General features: G+C 39.0%; 1 protein-coding gene across 2 annotated transcripts in view; it reads right to left on the bottom strand.

Annotated features, from left to right (window-relative positions):
* Positions 1-23,268, bottom strand: part of PDE11A (phosphodiesterase 11A) — a 378,389-nt gene that overhangs the window by 338,596 nt on the left and 16,525 nt on the right. The window lies entirely within an intron of this gene.

Below are 23,268 nucleotides of genomic sequence, written 5' to 3'. Positions count from 1 at the left end.
AAATGTAAATTTTTCAAACATGCAATTTAAAATAGTGATAAACATGGGGCATCTAGGTGCTCATTCGGTTAAGTGTCCGACTTTGGCTCAGGTCATGATCTCACAGTTTGTGAGGATTTAAGCCCTGCATTAGGCTCTATGCTGACAGCTCAGAACCAGGAGCCTGCTTCGGATTCTGTGTCTCCCAATCTCTCTGCCTCTCTCTCTCCCTTCCTCAAAAATAAATAAACATTAAAAATAAATAAACAAATAAGTAAATAATATAGCAACAAACACTTTTAAACATGTAGGATAAAGAAAAGAATATTAAGCCTTCCATAGAGAAAACTAAGACATTAAAGAAGATTAAATAGGAAGATCTATCATATTATCAAGGAGGAAGACTAAATATCATAAAGTATATCGTAATTCTCTCCAAATTGATCTATAACTTCACCACAATCCTAACAGAAACTCATCAAGTTGATTACAGAATATACAGGAAAGAAAGAGGGCCAAGAAAAGACAAGATACTCCTGAAGAACAAGGTTGGGGGTGGGATTGGAAGATTCTCTCTACCAGAAATCAAGACTCACCATAGCCCATGGAAATTAGGGCAGCGTGATACTGGTGCAGGCATAGACTAATAGAGCACAGGAAGAATAAATAGCCTAGTAATAAACCCGTGTTTATATGGAAAATGAATTATGACAAAGCAAACATTACAAATCATGAGAAAATGTGATCTAATCAATAGATGACACAAGGTCAATTGTTTATCCAAATAGCAAAAAAAAAAAAAAAAAAAAAAAAGAATTTGTATCCCTGTTTTACACTGTAACACATAAACCAATTGAAATTAAATACCTGACAAAAAAAAGTTATAAAATTTGCCAAAGATGATACTGAATATTTTACTTTATAACCTTTTGTTTCTTAAACAAGAAGCAAACAATGCAACATTTCATAAGAAGATTGATAAATTATATTAAATTAAGAATTCGAGCTCACCCATTAGCAATGAAAACCAAGCAACAGAGAAGAAAAAGATATTTAAAATATATATAACTGTTAAGGAGGTTGGTGCTCAGAAGAGAGAGAGAGAGAGAGACAGAGACAGAGAGAACTCTTACAAATCAGTAAGAAAAAGATAACTCCGTAAGAAAAATGGGCAACCGACATGGACAAGTATTTCACAAAAAAGGTGCCCCAATTTTCCTCTTTAATGACCAGGAAAATAAAAATTGAAACCACAATGAGATACAATATTCAACACACCAGATTGGCAAAAACAAAAAATTCTAGGGGCACCTGGGTGGCTCAGTTGGCTGAGCATCCAACTTCAGCTCAGGTCACGATCTCATGGTTCATGAGTTTGAGCCCCACATCGGGCTCTGTGCTGACAGCTCAGAGCCTGGAGCCTGCTTTGGATTCTGTGTCTCCTTCCCTCTCTGCCCCTCCCCTGCTTGCACTCTGTTTCTCTCTCTCTCGCAAAAATAAATAAAAATTAAAATAAATAAATAAACATACATAGATGGCAAAGCCATAAAAACAAAACAAACAAACAAAACCAAGGAAATAATCAATCACACAATACCCAGGGAGGTTCAGGAGGGAGAGCGATATAATTATGAAGGGACAGCAGAAGACTTCAGTACTAATGACTATGTTTTCTGTTTTAACCTGGTGTAAGTAGAAGAATGTCCAATTTATAATTATTCTTTATGCTAGACATATACATTTTCTTCTCCCCCTTGGATAGATAATATATTTCACAGTCTTCAAAAAAGGCAAAGGACAATACAATGAAAACTGAAAGGCCAGAGTTCTGGTCACTGCCAGTATGTTCAGCACACATTCTGTTTTTCCTTTAATTTTCAGAGTTCTAAAGGGTATGCTTTGGCAACGTACATGAGCAGTGAACAACCCAATTCTCAGTATGTTAATGGGAACACTGTGGTTAAACCACTAAACTAAAACTTTACTCTATGGGATTACTGGTACTAAAACAGAATGTTTACTCCAAGAACTATACACTTCAGTTTGTTAACTTTTTCATCCTTGTATAGTGTGTTGACATTACCGTGTATTAAAGATAAACTGCTAAAAAGGATTACCTTCCTTCTCTACCGTCCTTTCCACAGTGTTTTGTCAACATAACTTTTATGACTTTGATACTGCTGACATTTACTTTTTTTTAATTTAAATTCAAGTTAGTTAACATATAGTATAGTAATGGTTTCAGGAATAGAATTTAGTGATTCATCACTTACATATAATACCCAATGCCCTGTTTGTTCTCTGCATTTAAAACTCTCTTATGGTTTGCTTCCCTGTCTGTTTTTATCTTATTTTATTTTCCCTTCTCTTCCCCTATGTTCATCTGTTTTGTTTATTAAACTCCACATATAAGTGAAATCATATGATATTTATCTTTGACTGACTTATTGCGCTTAGCATAATACACTTCAGTTCCACCCACATTGTTGCAAATGGCAAGATTTCATTCTTTTTGATCACCAAGTAGTATTCCCTTGTATATATACACCACATCTTCTTTATTCATTTGTCAGTCGATGGACATTTGGGCTGTTTCCATAATTTGGCTATTGTTGATAGTACTGCTATAAACATTGGGATGCATATATCCCACTGAATCAGCATTTTTGTATCCTTTGGATAAATACTAGTAGTGTAGTTGCTGAGTTCTAGGGTAGTTCCATTTTTAACTTTTTAGGGAACCTCCATACTGTTTTCCACAGTGGTCGTACCAGTTCGCATTCCCACCAGCAGTGTAAAAGTTTCCCTCTCTCTGCATCCTCGCCAACATCTGCTACATCCTAGTTGTCCATTTTAGTTGGTCTGACATGTGTGAAGTGGTATCTCAGGATGATTTTGGTTTGTATTTCCCTGATGATGAGTGGTGTTGAGCATCTTTTCATGTGTCTGTTAGCCCTCTAGATGTCTTCTTTGGAAAAGTGACTGTTCACGTCTTTTGCTAATTTCTTCACTGAATTATTTGTTCTGTGAGTGTTGAGTTTGCTCAGTTCTTTATAGATTTTGGATACTAACCCTTTATCTAATATGTCATTTGCAAATATCTTCTCCCATTTCATCAGTTGCCTTTTAGTTTTATTGTTTCTTTTGCTGTACAGAAGCTTTTTATCTTCATGTGGTCCCAATAGTTCATTTTTGCTTTTGTTTCCCTTGCCTCCGGAGAGAGACATGTCTAGTAAGAAGTTGCTGCGACTGAGGTCAAAGAGGTTGCTGCCTGTTTTCTCCTCTAGGATTTTGGTGGTTTCCTATCTCACATTTAGATCTTTCATCCATTTTGAATTTATTTTTGTGTATGGTGTAAGAAAGTGATCCAGGTTCATTCTTCTGCATGCTGCTATCCAGTTTTCCCAACACCATTTGCTGAAGAGACTATCTTTTTTCCATTGGATATTCTTTCTTACTTTGTTGAAGATTCGTTGACCACACAGTTGTGTGTCCATTTCTGGGTTCTCTACTCTGTTCCATTGATCTCTGTGTCTGTTTTTGTTAGTACCATACTGTCTTGATGATTACAGCTTAGCAATACAGCTTGAAGTCCAGAATTGTGATGCCTTCAGCTTTGGTTTTCTTTGTCAATGTTACTTTGGCTATTCAGGGTCTTTTCTGGTTCCATACAAATTTTACAATTGCTTATCCTAGACCACAAAGCTATGAAACTTGAAGTTAGCCACAAGAAAATATTTGAAAAGACTACAAATACTTGGAGGTTAAAGAACATCCTACTAAAGAATTGCTGACATGTAATTTTAAGTTAAAAAACTAATCAGCAAATATAGATTGATGATAATGAGCAGACATATTTTTTAACTATGTCATTTCTCCAAAGAAGTATTAACCTCTACATGAATAAAACCTACAATGAGCTCTTTTTACATGCAAAAATTTTTTTTTCAAAAATAGCAGAATCCAATATTTAAGTCCATGTGCCAATAGTTCTCCAGTTTTTCCATAACATTTTATATGACAGATGTCATTGTCAAGATACCAAAACACTTAATTCCCCTTTTGAAGTACTATCTGTCCAGTTTCACACCTTCCCCATATCCTTTCTATAAGAAAAGACAGTATTTAAAGCATTATCCCCCTAAATGTTACATTATATTTAGCTGAACCTGTCTGTGAATTCAAGGACTCTCTTGAGCATAAGTTTGTCATAAGATTTATATTTATTATCTGCTAGAAACTTCAGATGATCACAAAAATAACTTTCCCACATTAAGGTTTTCCTGGGGTGCCTGGATGTCTCAGTCAATAGAGTACCCAACTCTTGATCTCAGGGTCATGTGTCCAAGCCACATGGATGTAGAGATTGTTAAAAAAAAAAAAGTAATTTAATTTTTTTAAAAGAGCACCTGTATCCCTGTTAAAAAAAGTTTCTCCTTTCTTTTCAAAAAACTTTAAAGAAATTGTATAAATCTTACTATTCCTTTTACCTATTTCTGTACGGGTCTAAGTGATGAGCACGCTGTCTTGCATGAGCAAAGGAGATTATTAGTAAATGGGGTCATTTTCTGACATAGGCTCAGCTGGCTTCACATACCACATAAATAGTTTCTGTGCAAGAATTCTAAAGATACATATAATTAATAAAATCCATATTAGTTATATATTTTATCTATTTTTATATTATAAAACATCTAACTTTCACTTATATATACAATTTTAAAGGGTAAGTGGCTAACCAAAATTAGCAAACTTGTATGAATACTGGAAGAAATTAAAGTGTCGGTAATCAGTTTTACATTATACACCTTCCATTCTCTCTGAAATGGGCCTGAGTATGTGATTTTGTTAAGTAATATTCAGAATTGTAAGACTGATTTTAAGATCCTGAAAATATATGATATTCTGCAATGAAATCTCAAAAATTACTATCACACATAGAAGTTTTTAAAAAAACAACAGTTAGGGGAAAGAGGACTGTAACCAAAGCATTGTTTCTAGCTACAAAACTGCTTTGTATCAACCTCGTACTAAGTCACCGTAGCAGGCAACAAGAGATTTAAAAATTCCAAATAATTCACTAACATTGAACCACAAAGTTTCCAAGCAAGTATAACACCCATCTCCCCCTTGGCTGACATAATATTTTGACCAGGAATGAGGTATCCTTTTGACTCCACTTTTTGTTATTAAAGATGTATTTTGTGAGCTTAATTGCAACTCAACTTTGACAGCAGGGGCTAACAAAGGATTTAGGCTGCCTCTATTTTGTGGTTCAGGGTACTAAAGAAATATATCCAAAACACCAATGACAGAAGATTCTAATGCCTCCAATGGCTCTGCTCTTGTCAACTGGGAAGAACACCTTGGGAACTGCACAGTAGGTATTTTACATATATGCAAATTAAGGTAATGAGTAGTTAAGCAATGCACCCAAGGCCATGGGCAATAAGTGACTCGGACTGGGTATTAACAGAAGGCTGCTTGATTTTTCAAATCCATACAACACACCATGAACTCAGGTTTCATATGCCACCTAATCTGAACCTTAATTATAAAAATTGGAACCAACTTTGGTCCAGATCCACAAAGGGTAGTAAAGACTTACAATCAGAATAAAAATTTCCCTTATTTCACCCTGTGCTTCTGAATTTGATCTCGATTGAGGTCTTATGGATGTTAAGCCCCTTAGTAATTTATCACGATTGACTCCAAATGTGAGATATGGAGTGACATGTTGAGGAACAAAAATTGGCCTTATTTCCTTGACCTGTCTTCTTGGACCATCCACCAATAGGACATCTGACACCATCTTTTCAGATTGGCCTCTTCCATGAAACAGGATCATGGAAATTCTTTAAACTCAACTTCTTTAAAAAAATTCTTTAAAGTCAACTGAGATAAAAGCAAATGAGAAATAATCCTGATAATCCATATTTTTGCAAATAACTGATTTAGAGGTATACCTGCTGCAGTAGTGATCTGAGATAAAACAATCTCCTTAAAACCATCATGAGAAGTAATTACCACAACTAAAATATTCTTCTATGGTCCTGCAAAAATCAGTACATCTTAGTCAAGGTTTCTTAATAAATTTCCAAGGAAAGAGAAGTACTTTTGATAGGTCTTGACAGGGACCCTAAGCCCTATTCCTGTCTCCTCTAACAGTCAACTGAAGGCTCAGGACACTGGATCTAAATCATTGTGTGGTACATCAGATGCCTTGGTTAGGTGTAAGGATGTGCTATTCATGAGGTCAAAATGTGGAAGACAATAGCAAACATAGGTAGCATTTGAAGAGAAGACCAAATCAGAAAACAGGGAAGAGTATGTTTAAAAAAAAAAAAAAAAAGTCAATCAGAGGAGCAAGGAAGAGAGAAACAATCAAAGTATAATGTTTGAAACAAAAAGACTGGGAAGTTCTGAGTGCTTGGTGGGAGGCAATGCCTGAAACAATTTCCTGACATGAGAGGATAAGGGCCCCCTTGTGTGTGGGTAGTAAGGAACCCATTTAAGATGCTGAAGGGGAAGATTTTATGGTTTATTTTTTCCTTTTACAGCATACAAATGAATTATAAGCCTTTAGACACAGATTGTAACCAACACTGTCATAAAGACCATTTCTGGTTATGGTTCACGCAATGTGGCCTTACTATTACAATCCTACCTAGCTGATATTAGGTATTCAGTACACATTTCTGAAGCAGAATTTAATAAATGACTTTTTGATGAGAACCAAAGCTATTTTCCTCACAGACAGTATCTATCATGGCAGATGATTCACACTGATGCCTTACAAATAGCATGAATTCCTTAAGACATTTCTCCATTGGGCCCTCCTTTCATACTAATTTCAAGATATTAGCCAAACCCAAAGGGTTTGGGTGGCTCAGATGGTTAAGTATCTGACTTCGGCTCAGATCATGATCTCCCAGTCTATGAGATCAAGCCCCATGTCCGGCTCTGTGCCGACAGCTCAGAACCTGGAGTCTGCTTTGAATTCTGTGTCTCCCTCTCTCTCTGACCCTCCCCAACTTGTGCTCTGTCTCTCTCTCTCAAAAATAAATAAACATTAAAAAAAAAAAGTTAAAAAAAAAAGATATTAGCCAAACCCTGCAGTGCTAAGTGTAGGTATGTATGTATGTATGTATGTATGTATGTATGTATGTATATGAAGAAAGGTCAGGGTTCTACTGACATTAACACTTGTCTTGAAGAGGGCCACCTGGGTGGCTCAGTTGGTTGAGCGTTCTAACTCTTGATTTAGGTTCAGGTCATGATCCCAGGGTTGTAGGATTGAGCCTCATGTCAGGCTCCACATTGAGCATGGAATCTGCTTATTCCCTCTCTCTCCTTCTGCCCTTCCCCTCACTCTCTCTCCCTCTCTGTCTCTCTAAAATTAAAAAAAACAAAACAAAACAAAAAACAAAAACCTTGCCTTGAAGACAGAGCAGCTACATGATACACAATCTGGCTTTGTGGCAGCAGACCAGCAAATAGTCCATGACTTTGGCTTTCAGTTTTGGTCTTCAAAGCCAGTAGACAAGCATCAAGTAGACAAAGTATACCAATTACTCCAGCACTGCATGTGTAAGTTAGTCTTTAAAAGAGATACTAAATGAGGCTTGTGATCTGTTGAAATTATAAAGGAATTAAGGTAATTATGAAACTGATTCTTCAGATAATAAAAATGATGATGATCATGTACCAAGAGCCTACCACGGACCTAGTATCTGTCCCAGATGTTTTAGATACATATAACATTCACAACAGCCATGCAAAGTGAGTATTATGAGTATTATTGGCCCCAGTATGAACATGAGGAACCTGAGGCTAAAAGAAGGTAAGTAACTGGGGCACCTGGGTGGCTCAGTCAGCTAAGCATCTTACTCTTGGTTTCAGCTCAGGTCATGATCTCACAGTTCATGGGATCAAGCCCCTCACTGGGCTCTGTACTGACAGCGTGAAGCCTTCTTGGGATTCTCTCTCTCTCTCTCTCTCTCTCTCTCTCTCTCTCTGTCTCATAAATAAACATTAAAAAAAAAAGGAGGTAAGTAATTTACATGATGTAAGTAATCTACCAATAATTGAGCTAGAGTGCTGACTCAGAGATGCCTAGGTCTAAAGTATGGGCTCTTTTCATCATACTATGCTAATTTGAAGAGTTAGCTATTTGTGCTTACGGCCACTGCCCATATTGTTGTTAAATGCAGCTCCACAAAAATAGAGAGATCTGTCAGTGGTAATAAACAGTAGTTTATATTCAATTTAATGTACTAGGACAGAGTCAGAAGTTAACACTGCCATTCTTCTTTTTTCACAAATTCAACAGGATGGTCACTTTTTTCTCAGCCTATGTTTAAATATATTAGCAAAGGTTGACTTCTGCAGAAGGAAAGCACAGAATAAATCAAGTATGCTTCCCAAAAGCTTAAAGCTTATGCTTTGTGAAGAGCAGGCACATCATGAATTGTAAATATCTGTTCCCAGGTGCAAACTATTTCATAGAAATGATGAAATGACCCAAGAAAGTGAAGCTAGAATCCTGATTTTATTTTCCAAAATCTGAAAGTTGATATGCAAGTACAATGTATGATTTCCTGATATATTATTCCCTTGAGTTAAACCTGTCGTGATCATGCTCATGATCATAAAGGAAGTTTGTGGAAGTACAAAAAATGATGGATATGATGCCAAAGTCCTGAATTCCCTGTCTTTATTTAGCTCCAAAATTCTGGGCCATTTAACTTCTCTAAGCCTCAATTTCTTCATCTTCTAAGTGGGGGTAATGATTTCTACCTTTCACAGAAGTGAGAATGAACTGAAATAGTATAGACTAAAGCATTGTATAAATCATAAAATGCTACACAAATATGCCACCACATTCAGAATATGGAACAGGATTCAGACTAGGAGCATTAGGAACTCTCCATTTGACAAATCTTGTCCCCACAAGGCTTGCTTAACTTCCTGTCTCAAGTTCTGTGAGATTTCCCTAGATGTTATTTCCAGGATGTTATATCTCATCCCACTTATTATATTTGATTGCTTCAGTGGGTGTCTGTCCCCAGCAATCAAACCAATCCATGACTAAAGCAAAGAACTTCCCCTCTGGCCCAACAGAAAAGAGCTGTTGGACCAATAAATCACTGTCATGGCTATTACTTCAGTGCCTTATTTGCAGTTCACCTACAGCTTCCAAAAGTTTCACAGTAAAGAGAAATGCATAGTTTATTCTAGGATAATTTGTTTGCTTATATACTCTGGAGCTCCAGATCTTTTCTCAGAGATGTGTACATGTCCTACTTTAAAATGACAAGAGGAAAGCGGCCGGAAGATGGCGGCGTAGGAGGACGCGGGGCTCACAGCGCGTCCTGCCGATCACTTAGATTCCACCTACACCTGCCTAAAGAACCCAGAAAACCGCCAGAGGATTAGCAGAAGGGAGTCTCCGGAGTCAAGCGCAGACTAGAGGCCCACGGAAGAGGGTAGGAAGGGCGGCGAGGCGGTGCGCGCTCCACGGACTGGCGGGAGGGAGCCGGGGCGGAGGGGCGGCTCGCCGGCCAAGCAGAGCCCCCGAGTCTGGCTGGCAAAAGCGGAGGGGCCGGACAGACTGTGTTCCGACAGCAGGCGCGACTTAGCGTCTGGGAGGTCATAAGTTAACAGCTCTGCTCAGAAAACGGGAAGGCTGGAGGACAAAGGGAGGGAGAGCTGCTGAGTCCCCGGACGGCAGAGCTCAGCTTGGCAGGGAACAAAGGCGCCAGCGCCATCTCCCCCGCCCATCCCCCAGCCAAAATCCCAAAGGGAACCAGTTCCTGCCAGGGAACTTGCTCGCTCCGCGCAAACACCCAACTCTGTGCTTCTGCGGAGCCAAACCTCCGGCAGCAGATCTGACTCCCTCCCGCTGCCACAGGGCTCCTCCTGAAGTGGATCACCTAAGGAGAAGCGAGCTAAGCCTGCCCCTCCACCCCCCGTGCACCTTGCCTACCCACCCCAGCTAATACGCCAGATCCCCAGCAACACAAGCCTGGCAGTGTGCAAGTAGCCCAGACGGGACACGCCACCCCACAGTGAATCCCGCCCCTAGGAGAGGGGAAGAGAAGGCACACACCAGTCTGACTGTGGCCCCAGCGGTGGGCTGGGGGCAGACATCGGGTCGGACTGCGGCCCCGCCCACTAACTCCAGTTATACACCACAGCACAGGGGAAGTGCCCTGCAGGTCCTCACCACGCCAGGGACTCTCCAAAATGACCAAACGGAAGAATTCCCCTCAGAAGAATCTCCAGGAAATAACAACAGCTAATGAACTGATCAAAAAGGATTTAAATAATATAACAGAAAGTGAATTTAAAATAATAGTCATAAAATTAATCGCTGGGCTTGAAAACAGTATACAGGACAGCAGAGAATCTCTTGCCACAAAGATCGAGGGACTAAGGAACAGTCACGAGGAGTTGAAAAACGCTTTAAACGAAATGCAAAACAAAATGGAAACCACGATGGCTCGGCTTGAAGAGGCAGAGGAGAGAATAGGTGAACTAGAAGATAAAGTTATGGAGAAAGAGGAAGCTGAAAGAAAGAGAGATAAAAAAATCCAGGAGTATGAGGGGAAAATTAGAGAACTAAGTGATACACTAAAAAAAAATAATATACGCATAATTGGTATCCCAGAGGAGGAAGAGAGAGGGAAAGGTGCTGAAGGGGTACTTGAACAAATTATAGCTGAGAACTTCCCTGAACTGGGGAAGGAAAAAGGCATTGAAATCCAAGAGGCACAGAGAACTCCCTTCAGACGTAACTTGAATCGATCTTCTGCACGACATATCATAGTGAAACTGGCAAAATACAAGGATAAAGAGAAAATTCTGAAAGCAGCAAGGGATAAACGTGCCCTCACATATAAAGGGAGACCTATAAGACTCGTGACTGATCTCTCCTTTGAAACTTGGCAGGCCAGAAAGGCTTGGCACGATATCTATAGTGTGCTAAACAGAAAAAATATGCAGCCGAGAATCCTTTATCCAGCAAGTCTGTCATTTAGAATAGAAGGAGAGATAAAGGTCTTCCCAAACAAACAAAAACTGAAGGAATTTGTCACCACGAAACCAGCCCTACAAGAGATCCTAAGGGGGATCCTGTGAGACAAAGTACCAGAGACATCACTACAAGCAAAAAACATACAGACATCACAATGACTCTAAACCCATATCTTTCTATAATAACACTGAATGTAAATGGATTAAATGCGCCAACTAAAAGACATAGGGTATCAGAATGGATAAAAAAACAAGACCCATCTATTTGCTGTCTACAAGAGACTCATTTTAGATCTGAGGACACCTTTAGATTGAGAGTGAGGGGTTGGAGAACTATTTATCATGCTCCTGGAAGCCAAAAGAAAGCTGGAGTAGCCATACTTATATCAGACAAACTAGACTTTAAATTAAAGGCTGTAACAAGAGATGAAGAAGGGCATTATATAATAATCACAGGGTCTATCCACCAGGAAGAGCTAACTATTATAAATGTCTATGCGCCAAATACCCGAGCCCCCAGATATATAAAACAATTACTCATAAACATAAGCAACCTTATTGATAAGAATGTGGTCATTGCAGGGGACTTTAACACCCCACTTACAGAAATGGATAGATCATCTAGACACACAGTCAATAAAGAAACAAGGGCCCTGAATGATACATTGGATCAGATGGACTTGACAGATATATTTAGAACTCTGCATCCCAAAGCAACAGAATATACTTTCTTCTCGAGTGCACATGGAACATTCTCCAAGATAGATCATATACTGGGTCACAAAACAGCCCTTCATAAGTTTACAAGAATTGAAATTATACCATGCATACTTTCAGACCACAATGCTATGAAGCTTGAAATCAACCACAGGAAAAAGTCTGGAAAACCTCCAAAAGCATGGAGGTTAAAGAACACCCTACTAACGAATGAGTGGGTCAACCAGGCAATTAGAGAAGAAATTAAAATATATATGGAAACAAACGAAAATGAAAATACAACAATCCAAACGCTTTGGGATGCAGCGAAGGCAGTCCTGAGAGGAAAATACATTGCAATCCAGGCCTATCTCAAGAAACAAGAAAAATCCCAAATACAAAATCTAACAGCACACCTAAAGGAAATAGAAGCAGAACAGCAAAGGCAGCCTAAACCCAGCAGAAGAAGAGAAATCATAAAGATCAGAGCAGAAATAAACAATATAGAATCTAAAAAAACTGTAGAGCAGATCAACGAAACCAAGAGTTGGTTTTTTGAAAAAATAAACAAAATTGACAAACCTCTAGCCAGGCTTCTCAAAAAGAAAAGGGAGATGACCCAAATAGATAAAATCATGAATGAAAATGGAATTATTACAACCAATCCCTCAGAGATACAAACAATTATCAGGGAATACTATGAAAAATTATATGCCAGCAAATTGGACAACCTGGAAGAAATGGACAAATTTCTAAACACCCACACTCTTCCAAAACTCAATCAGGAGGAAATAGAAAGCTTGAACAGACCCATAACCAGCGAAGAAATTGAATCGGTTATCAAAAATCTCCCAACAAATAAGAGTCCAGGACCAGATGGCTTCCCAGGGGAGTTCTACCAGACATTTAAAGCAGAGATAATACCTATCCTTCTCAAGCTATTCCAAGAAATAGAAAGGGAAGGAAAACTTCCAGACTCATTCTATGAAGCCAGTATTACTTTGATTCCTAAACCAGACAGAGACCCAGTAAAAAAAGAGAACTACAGGCCAATATCCCTGATGAATATGGATGCAAAAATTCTCAATAAGATACTAGCAAATCGAATTCAACAGCATATAAAAAGAATTATTCACCATGATCAAGTGGGATTCATTCCTGGGATGCAGGGCTGGTTCAACATTCGCAAATCGATCAACGTGATACATCACATTAACAAAAAAAAAGAGAAGAACCATATGATCCTGTCAATCGATGCAGAAAAGGCCTTTGACAAAATCCAGCACCCTTTCTTAATAAAAACCCTTGAGAAAGTCGGGATAGAAGGAACATACTTAAAGATCATAAAGGCCATTTATGAAAAGCCCACAGCTAACATCATCCTCAACGGGGAAAAACTGAGAGCTTTTTCCCTGAGATCAGGAACACGACAGGGATGCCCACTCTCACCGCTGTTGTTTAACATAGTGCTGGAAGTTCTAGCATCAGCAATCAGACAACAAAAGGAAATCAAAGGCATCAAAATTGGCAAAGGTGAAGTCAAGCTTTCGCTTTTTGCAGATGACATGATATTATACATGGAAAATCCGATAGACTCCACCAAAAGTCTGCTAGAACTGATACATGAATTCAGCAAAGTTGCAGGATACAAAATCAATGTGCAGAAATCAGTTGCATTCTTACACACTAACAATGAAGCAACAGAAAGACAAATGAAGAAACTGATCCCATTCACAATTGCACCAAGAAGCATAAAATACCTAGGAATAAATCTAACCAAAGATGTAAAAGATCTGTATGCTGAAAACTATAGAAAGCTTATGCAGGTAATTGAAGAAGATATAAAGAAATGGAAAGACATTCCCTGCTCATGGATTGGAAGAATAAATATTGTCAAAATGTCAATACTACCCAAAGCTATCTACACATTCAATGCAATCCCAATCAAAATTGCACCAGCATTCTTCTCGAAACTAGAACAAGCAATCCTAAAATTCATATGGAACCACAAAAGGCCCCGAATAGCCAAAGTAATTTTGAAGAAGAAGACCAAAGCAGGAGGCATCACAATCCCAGACTTTAGCCTCTACTACAAAGCTGTCATCATCAAGTCAGCATGGTATTGGCATAAAAACAGACACATAGACCAATGGAATAGAATAGAAACCCCAGAACTAGACCCACAAACGTATGGCCAACTCATCTTTGACAAAGCAGGAAAGAACATCCAATGGAAAAAAGACAGTCTCTTTAACAAATGGTGCTGGGAGAACTGGACAGCAACATGCAGAAGGTTGAAACTAGACCACTTTCTCACACCATTCACAAAAATAAACTCAAAATGGATAAAGGACCTGAATGTGAGACAGGAAACCATCAAAACCTTAGAGGAGAAAGCAGGAAAAGACCTCTCTGACCTCAGCCGTAGCAATCTCTTACTCGGCACATCCCCAAAGGCAAGGGAATTAAAAGCAAAAGTGAATTACTGGGACCTTATGAAGATAAAAAGCTTCTGCACAGCAAAGGAAACAACCAACAAAACTAAAAGGCAACCAACGGAATGGGAAAAGATATTTGCAAATGACACATCGGACAAAGGGCTAGTATCCAAAATCTATAAAGAGCTCATCAAACTCCACACCCGAAAAACAAATAACCCAGTGAAGAAATGGGCAGAAAACATGAATAGACACTTCTCTAAAGAAGACATCCGGATGGCCAACAGGCACATGAAAAGATGTTCAACGTCGCTCCTTATCAGGGAAATACAAATCAAAACCACACTCAGATATCACCTCACACCAGTCAGAGTGGCCAAAATGAAGAAATCAGGAGACTATAGATGCTGGAGAGGATGTGGAGAAACAGGAACCCTCTTGCACTGTTGGTGGGAATGCAAATTGGTGCAGCCGCTCTGGAAAACAGTGTGGAGGTTCCTCAGAAAATTAAAAATAGACCTACCCTATGACCCAGCAATAGCACTGCTAGGAATTTACCCAAGGGATACAGGAGTACTGATGCATAGGGGCACCTGTACCCCAATGTTTATAGCGGCACTCTCAACAATAGCCAAATTATGGAAAGAGCCTAAATGTCCATCAACTGATGAATGGATAAAGAAATTGTGGTTTATATACACAATGGAATACTACGTGGCAATGAGAAAAAATGAAATATGGCCTTTTGTAGCAACATGGATGGAACTGGAGAGTGTGATGCTAAGTGAAATAAGCCATACAGAGAAAGACAGATACCATATGGTTTCACTCTTATGTGGATCCTGAGAAACATAACAGAAACCCATGGGGGAGGGGAAGGAAAAAAAAAAAAAAAAAGAGGTTAGAGTGGGAGAGAGCCAAAGCATAAGAGACTGTTAAAAACTGAGAACAAACTGAGGGTTGATGGGGGGTGGGAGGGAGGGCAGGGTGGGTGATGGGTATTGAGGAGGGCACCTTTTGGGATGAGCACTGGGTGTTGTATGGAAACCAATTTGACAGTAAATTTCATATATTAAAAAATAAAAAAAATAAAAAAAATAAATAAATAAAATAAATAAATAAATAAAATGACAAGAGGCGCCTGGGTAGCTCAGTCGGTTAAGCATCCGGCTTCTGCTCAGGTCATGATCTCACGGTTAGTGAGTTCAAGCCCAGCATCGGGCTCTGTGCCAACAGCTCAGAGCCTGGAGCCTGCTTCCGATTCTGTGTGTGTCTCTTTCTCTGCTCCTCCCCAGCTTGCACTCTGTCTCTCAGAAACAAATAAACGTTAAAAAAAAATTTTTTTTAATGACATATGCAATTATAAAGAACAACTTTATCTATGAAAAACAACTCTATCTCTTCATCTACAAAAAACAACTCTATCTCTTCCTTGCAGATTATGTCTAAAATAGTGTGGGGAAATTTGTTGACAATTTCCTCCTGTTAATTCCTAATGACACAAACAGATTTTCTTAACAGGTTTTGATACTGACCAGTTGTGATGAAAAGTGAAAGGTTTTCATTTTTAAAGGAACTATCGATGTTGCACACTCACAACTCAGCTTCTAGAAATAAACTGTTTAGTCCATGTCAAAGTTGTATCACAACTTCAGTAAAGGGCATTGTGAAAAGATGCTGCTAAATAGTTCATTACTCATTGTTTATACAGCACAACATGGGCAGCAGGTCGTTGTGCTGAAGAATACAAATTGTGGGGGCACCTGGGTGGCTGAGTCAGTTGAGCGTCTGACTCTTGATTTTGGCTCTGGTCATGATCTCACAGTCATGAGATAAAGGCCTATACACACAATCTCACTCTCTCTCTCTCTCTCTCAAAACAAAACAAAACAAAACAAAACAAAACAAAACAAAAAACAAATTGTGGCTCCAAACAACCTGGGTTCAAACCCTAGCTCTCCAACTTATTAGCTATGTAATCTTAGGAAGTTACTTAACCTTTCTATACCTCAGTTTCTTCAATTATACAATGGATTGATAATTAACCTATCATACAAAATTGCTGTGTGTAATAAATGAGTTAATATATGTAAAATGCTTAAGACAATGCCTGGAACACACTAAGGTCCTTTTAAATTTTAGCTATTACTACTATTATTATTTTGCCTGCACTGGCATTAAGGGGTTATATTGCATGCAGTGAAGTTTCCTGAGGTATCTTGTCCCAAACTCTGGGATGCAGGTGCAGGTGCTAAAATCACTACATGTAAATAATCGATATCATCTGACGTCAGCAGGTGTGAACTGCTAACACAGCTTCTGCAAGGCATTATAACATTCCCAAATTTCATATTCTGTCAAGGAGCTGCCTCCTTTCACAGACAGGACTGATACAACCTTTAATATGTGATCAGAACATGAGTATAATCCCTAATATCTCCCATAGTAGTAAAAGTATAGAGTCTAGAAAAACCCAGACAACATGGATTTGCATCCTGGCTCTGTCACTTACTAGCTGTGAAAGCTTGGACAAGTTACTAACCCTCTCAAAGTCCAGTTTCTTCATATGTAAAATGTGGAAAGTAATAGTAACTATCTTATAGAACTCTGTGAGGGTTAAATAAGATAACTACAGGGGTGCCTGGGAGGCTCAGTCGGTTAAGCGGCCGACTTCAGCTCAGGTCACGATCTTGCGGTCTGTGAGTTCGAGCCCCGCGTCGGGCTCTGGGCTGATGGCTCAGAGCCCGGAGCCTGCTTCCGATTCTGTGTCTCCCTCTCTCTCTGCCCCTCCCCCGTTCATGCTCTGTCTCTCTCTGTCTCAAAAATAAATAAACGTTTAAAAAAACAAATAAATAAATAAATAACTACATCTTAGCACAGTGCCTAGTACACATACTCAATAAATGTTATCTATTGCTATTAAATTTTCTTTGGTTTGGTTAGTCTAGTTGATGTAAGTTCTTGGCCTATATGTTAATCAAAAAACAAATTATAGGGGCCACTGATGCTTTAAGGCTTATAAAATGTAAGGATGAAATTTTACCGGCAGAAGTCTTTCCTTGTGCCACTATAATGTTGAATTTAGTTCACTTAAAGATGCATTTTTGGAAGATTTTATTATAAACCTTACAATATCGAGCAATCCTATAGTTGTCGTCTAAGTAATTTATGGAATTATGTTGAGAAAGTAGTTGACCTCTGTAATATTATCATCAATGCTTCCTTTCTACTGAAGTTTTTTGTTTGTATAATTTAAGAATTCAGATCAGAACTTCAAAATAATAAAATCAAAGAGTTAAGTCAGAGGATATCTAACCCATCAAAGTCAGGCAGACATGACTTAAACCTGGTTTGCCTTTGGCAAACCTGAGCTAGTCAGTTCATCTTTGGTTCCCTTGTAGCTTTCCTTTCCTCTTCTCAATTCATGAACCTTTCCTGGTCCCATTATTGTTCTTACCATGTGGTAGTTTACTTCTGCTAGTGTTTATTAACTAACTTATTTGCTGATGGACTTTCAAAGATATTTGGAGATTCTTAAAGTTGGAAAAGTCAGAAATATTGAGGGAAATGAAGCTACAATAGTAGAATTATAGATTGTAAAGTTGTTAGTGTGCAGCAGAGAACACTGCCTGATATCTTTTTGCCCACTATTCCTATGTCTAAGGCCTCTCTTGTTCATGTGGACTCATTTGTGTTCTTAGATTGGAATAATTATGCTGAAAACTTTCTTTTTGACTTGAAGACAAAGAGGTTCAGATCCTAAGACATAATAGTTGGCTATATCCTCTACTGCAGTTGATGGGAAGACCCAAAAGCAAACCTGAACCCAAATCATTTCTTTCTTAAAGATATCACCCAATGGCTATACCAAGGAATGGCTTATCCCCAACTTTCCCAAAGATATATAAAGACATGTTGCTACTCAAATACAGCTCTATTACAAGTCCCCTAGTCTACACCTGCAGTCAGATGGCAGCGTTGAGCCACTCCCTATAACATACTGGAGCAGCCACTGGTAATAGGTGAGTGACTTGGACATGAGGCTCATTCAGCACTAAGCACACCTTGCTAAAAAGGTACTAATTTTACAACTCTTGGGAAGAAGTATTTTGTAAGGTTTTTCCTCTTCCTTTCCACAATTAACATGAAATTTTAGAACTGAAAATCTTAGAAATCATTTTCCTAGCCCTCTCATGTTACATATGAAGATTCAAGCTCCACAGAGAGCAGGTTATCTGCCCAAGTTCTCATGGGTGATGAGTGCAGAGCAGACCACATCTGTGTCCCTCTCCTGCTCACAGGCCTTCCATGGTCCATTGTCTTCAAAATGGCTCTTGCCCCATCCTCCTATCTACTGCTACCCAGGATGAACTCCTTGTTGCCTTGTAAACATTCTATGTGGAAATGATTAAGAGCAGAATTAGATAGTTTAGAAGACAGATTCAATAATCTAGGTGAAATATAATGGTGACTTGGACTGGTGATGTGGCAGTAAGGTAGAAAAAAGTAGAAAGACTTGAGATGGCTTTTACAAAGTAAATCAAAAGAACTTTCTGATGGATTTAATATGGTGGGTGAAGAAAAGGAATCAAAGAGGATGCCTAGATTTCTGGCTTGGGTAACTGAGGCTAAGGAAGGTTAGACAGGGGAAGGAGAGTGTTGGGGGATGAGGCAGTAAAAGAGTTCCCTCAATGTTTCAGGTAAAATAATCTATTTGAGAGGTGGCATGGCCTATGTGAGAGAGGGAAAAACTCCTCCTCCTTCTCTTGATTCCATGAGGATAGACTTCCCTTAACCTTCCAGACTTTGGACCCACTCCTTGCTCTTCCCTATACAGGCAGGGTAGAGATTGGCGGGTATAGAGGCAGGTATAGAGGCAGAGGATGGTAGAGACACTAATTGGGTAAGCACAGCCTAGCCTCTTGTTCCCCTTAACCTTCTGGAGTCAGGCTGCCCACAGAAAGTATTCCCCTGCTCTGTTCCTCAATGCTGTAAATTCCAAAAGGATAGGCCCTTATGTGGAGAGGACTGTGGGCATCTAGCATTGTCGCATCTGGGAGAATAGGTCTACTTAATTCTGGAGGTATTATAAGCCTATAAATACAAGCCCATACCCCAGTATCTGCTCAACAAGTTACAAATGTGATATTTTGATGTCCTGCTTCCTCTTTTGTCGTATCTCTCATCTCAGCCAGCACAGGGCAGGAAAGAGAGATGTTATTTACTGGGTCTTAACAGATCCCAAGAGTGGGAGAAACAGTGATAGAGGAACATAATCGCCCTGACTCTGACACTTATGGCCCTGTGGCCTCAGGAGAAGGCCTCAGGGCTTGCTTCTTAATCTACAAAAAGAGGGATAATAACATAATTCATGAGATATTCTGTAAAAGTGCCAGGTTCAAATTAATATTTCAATAGAGGAATCATTAATTTTAGTTCCAAATGCACCAACAAACTTAAGGATGGAATTTCTACAGAGAAAACAAAAATAACGGACACACTAATATTTCTATTGTAATAATAATTATTATAGCTATTTTACAATACATGTCTCCTTTGGCAAATGGTGGTTTATCAAAGGTGACAGCCAACCAAGAAAAGAAAGAGAAAAAAAAGTAGTCTAATAACCATTTATTCAAGTTTTCTTATTTCAAATCTTGAAAAACTGACCTATTCTTTAGCTTTGTACATTTACAGAGAATTTGAGAATTAGAAATGCATTCATAATAAATGGAAGGGAAAAAATATCTTCTATAAAGCTGGAGTGATTAAAAAGAAATACACTTCCGCACACAAGCCAGGCATTACATTCTGCTAAAAATAATGAAGCAAGATGCAGACGTTAAGGTTCAATGTGGTTTTCAGTCAAGAGAAAACCTCAGCTCTAGGGAACAGGGCCACACAGCTTATAAAGTTTGGTTAACTTTCCCTTTGATGGATTGTCACGGAAGGGCAGCAGCAAGTCCTGTGGCTGAATTTTACAAGTGACTAAGCAGGTTTCAGAGAGTTGATACATTGGGGGGAGAAGCAATATAATAACAGAGGTGATTAAGTCCTACATGCTTCCTGGTGGATTCAGAAGGATGGAAAATATTTCTTTTCTGTGTACAAAAGGGAAAAAAAGAACCCTGCAGGAGACTTTCACATCAGAACTTCGGGTTAACAGAGACAGGACCTCAAACAAGCAATCAGCCTGAGAAGTGCTAGCATGGGAACTTCCGTGTTGCCATTGCAAAAAATTCCTGGTGGATACTAAACTAAGAGATACACCAAAGAAATAATATTTATCATTGTTCTGATTTTAATAAAAGCCTGGAAGCTATATACCAAATATTTAAATACCAATTTCCCTGTCACTTGTTCTACTTAGAATGCTCTCAAGGGGCAAGGTCTTTTTCATATTGCAAGGCATTGACCCTCATGAAATAAATTACGACCAAGGACCACATGGGGTAGCAGTCTGAAATGTAATTAAAATTGTGTGTTTTAAAAAAATATATTTCATATATGTGATTTTAAAATTACAAAGAAAGATATAGTCACAGGCCACATGGAAGTAAAAAAGGAAACCTGGTTGTTTTCTGAGGGAGTCCTATGAGATTTAAAAATTTGATTTGATGGGGTGCCTGGGTGGCTCAGTGGGGTAGGCATCTGACTTCGGCTCAGGTTATGATCTCTGGGTTCATGGGTTCAAGCCCCACATCGGGCTCTTTGCTGACAGCTCAGACCCTGGAGCCTGCTTGGGATTCTGTCTCCCTCTCTCTCTGCCCCTCCCCTGCTCATGCTCTGTTTCTCTCTCAAAAATTAAAAAAACATTAAAAAAATTTTTTTCAATTTGATTTGGAAATTAAAAACCAGAACAAATACAGTAAAACCTTGGTTTGCGAGCATAATTCATTCTGGAAACATGCTTGTAATCCAAAGCACTTGTATATCAAAGCAGACTTCCCCACAAGAAATAATGGAAACTCAGAGGATTTGTTCCATAACCCAAAAATATTCATGTAAAAATGATTACAATACTGTAATATAATACAAAATAATAAAGAAAATATAAAATATAAAGAAAAATAAACAAATTAACATGCACTTTCCTTTGAAAACCTTCACGACTGGTGTGAGGGAGAAAAGAGAAAGGAGGGTTATTGTGTAGGACAACTTTCACTATCACTAATGGAATCACTGCTATCCCTTGACTCAGTGGAATCTTTTTCTGCATGGGGGCCATTGTATACACTCACATGGATGTTGACTACAGTACAATATTAATAAACTCTTTTTTTTTTTAATTTTTTTTAACGTTTATTTATTTCTGAGACAGAGAGAGAGACAGAGCATGAGCAGGGGAGGGGCAGAGAGAGAGGGAGACACAGAATCTGAAATAGGCTCTAGGCTCTGAGCTGTCTGCACAGAGCCCGACGCAGGGCTCGAACTCACGGACCGCAAGATCATGACCTGAGCTGAAGTCAGACGCTTAACCAACTGAGCCACCCAGGTGCCCCAATAAACTCTTGTCATATACTACATTTAATGTAACCGGCAATAAGGCAGCAGAGGAAAGGGTCTATATCTGCAGGCAGCCTGACCTAGAATGAAGCAAAGCATTCCTAAGCTTACTCTTGTATGGAAAAGCAAAGGACTGTCCATACGTGCTTTGAAGTGACAAAAATACACTAGTGCCAGTTGTGGACACCTTCCAACGTTCCGAGAAATCACTGATTTCTGCCAACCCTGTGGCCTGAGACCGAGCATCTGAGCCTGGGAAAGGATCACCCACAATCCCAAGTAGGTTTGAGACAGACAGAGAGAGAGAGAGAGAGAGAGAGAAGAAGGATTGGCTCAGTTGTGATCATGTGACATTCAGCATCACGTACTACTTGTATTGCAAGACATCACTCGTTTATCAAGTTAAAATTTATTAGAAATGTTTGCTTGTCTTGCAGAACAGTCACAGAACAAGTTACTCTCAGTCCAAGGTTTAACTGTACTTATTTTCATGTTCTATCCATTTTATGTTAAGGTCAGTAATGCCAGTGAAGGCCAGAAGACAGGAAAAAGAGAAAAAGAATAAGGAAAAGGGGGACAGGCAGGATGAAGGTCAGGGTGGGGGCTGGGGGGAGACAGAAAAGGGAGGAGGAAAAGAGAGGGAAGTTGGGAGGAGCAAGGGGAAGCAATTATTCAAAAAGAAGACAGGAGTGGAATGCCAGAAAAGAACAAATGGAAAGCATAAGAAAGAAATGGACAGAGGAAAGGAAAGCCAATGGTTAAGAGGACTCTGAAATATGCTAGGTAAACTTGTTTGTTTATACTATTGTTCCAATGAGCTTCAGAGCATTAACAATTATGACTGTGATCTCTGTCTTTAGAAATGTCATTTAACTATTTAGCACAACTAGTCACAGATGACTTTAGAAGAACTGCATACTTCTCAAAGGACTCTTTTCTAGGGTAACAATAGATAATCCAAATAAAAATATCTAGAGTTTAAAAAAGAATCTGACAATCTCAGAGGATGCTCCCTGGAAACAAGTACAGACTAGAGAAACATGAATACTTGTGGTTCTTTGGGGGGAAATAGAAATGGTAGTGGTATTGGTGCATATGCTTTCATCAAAGGCTTGGTGCTGGGCTCTCCATATACATTAATTTGGTTTAAACGACTATCAGAGAGCTCCCAGTGTGACCTTTTACACTCTCCCTAGTGAATCAATCTACCTTGCCTAAAAGACATCATTACTGCCATTTATATAGCCATATGAAAAGAAGAATACATCTCCTTTGCTAATCACTATTTTCCCAAAGCCCTAGGCCTATTATACTAGTCATAGTTGATACCTTTTCTTTCTCTTGCTCTCACCCTCCCAACTTTGCTAAGTCCTCTTCTCTATTGGCAATAGACAAATTGCTTGGTTCCCTGTGCCTTCACATCTCTAACATTCACAGCCTGGACCACAATGGCCTTGTACCTGACTGCCTGGCCTGGAAACCCAACCCATCCCTATGTACAAGAAAATGAAAGGACCCTTGGCCTATAAATTGGCTTAGCTCAGCATTATCAGCTAAACCCGTTCTTAATATAACCTTACAACCTAGTACTAGTACCTAGGCAACTTACCCT

Source organism: Panthera pardus, unplaced genomic scaffold (assembly GCF_024362965.1).
Source record: "Panthera pardus isolate Hobbes unplaced genomic scaffold, ASM2436296v1 HiC_scaffold_10, whole genome shotgun sequence".
NCBI lineage: Eukaryota > Metazoa > Chordata > Mammalia > Carnivora > Felidae > Panthera > Panthera pardus.
Note: the sequence above shows the minus strand (reverse complement) of the source record. Positions and strands in the feature narration are given on the sequence as shown.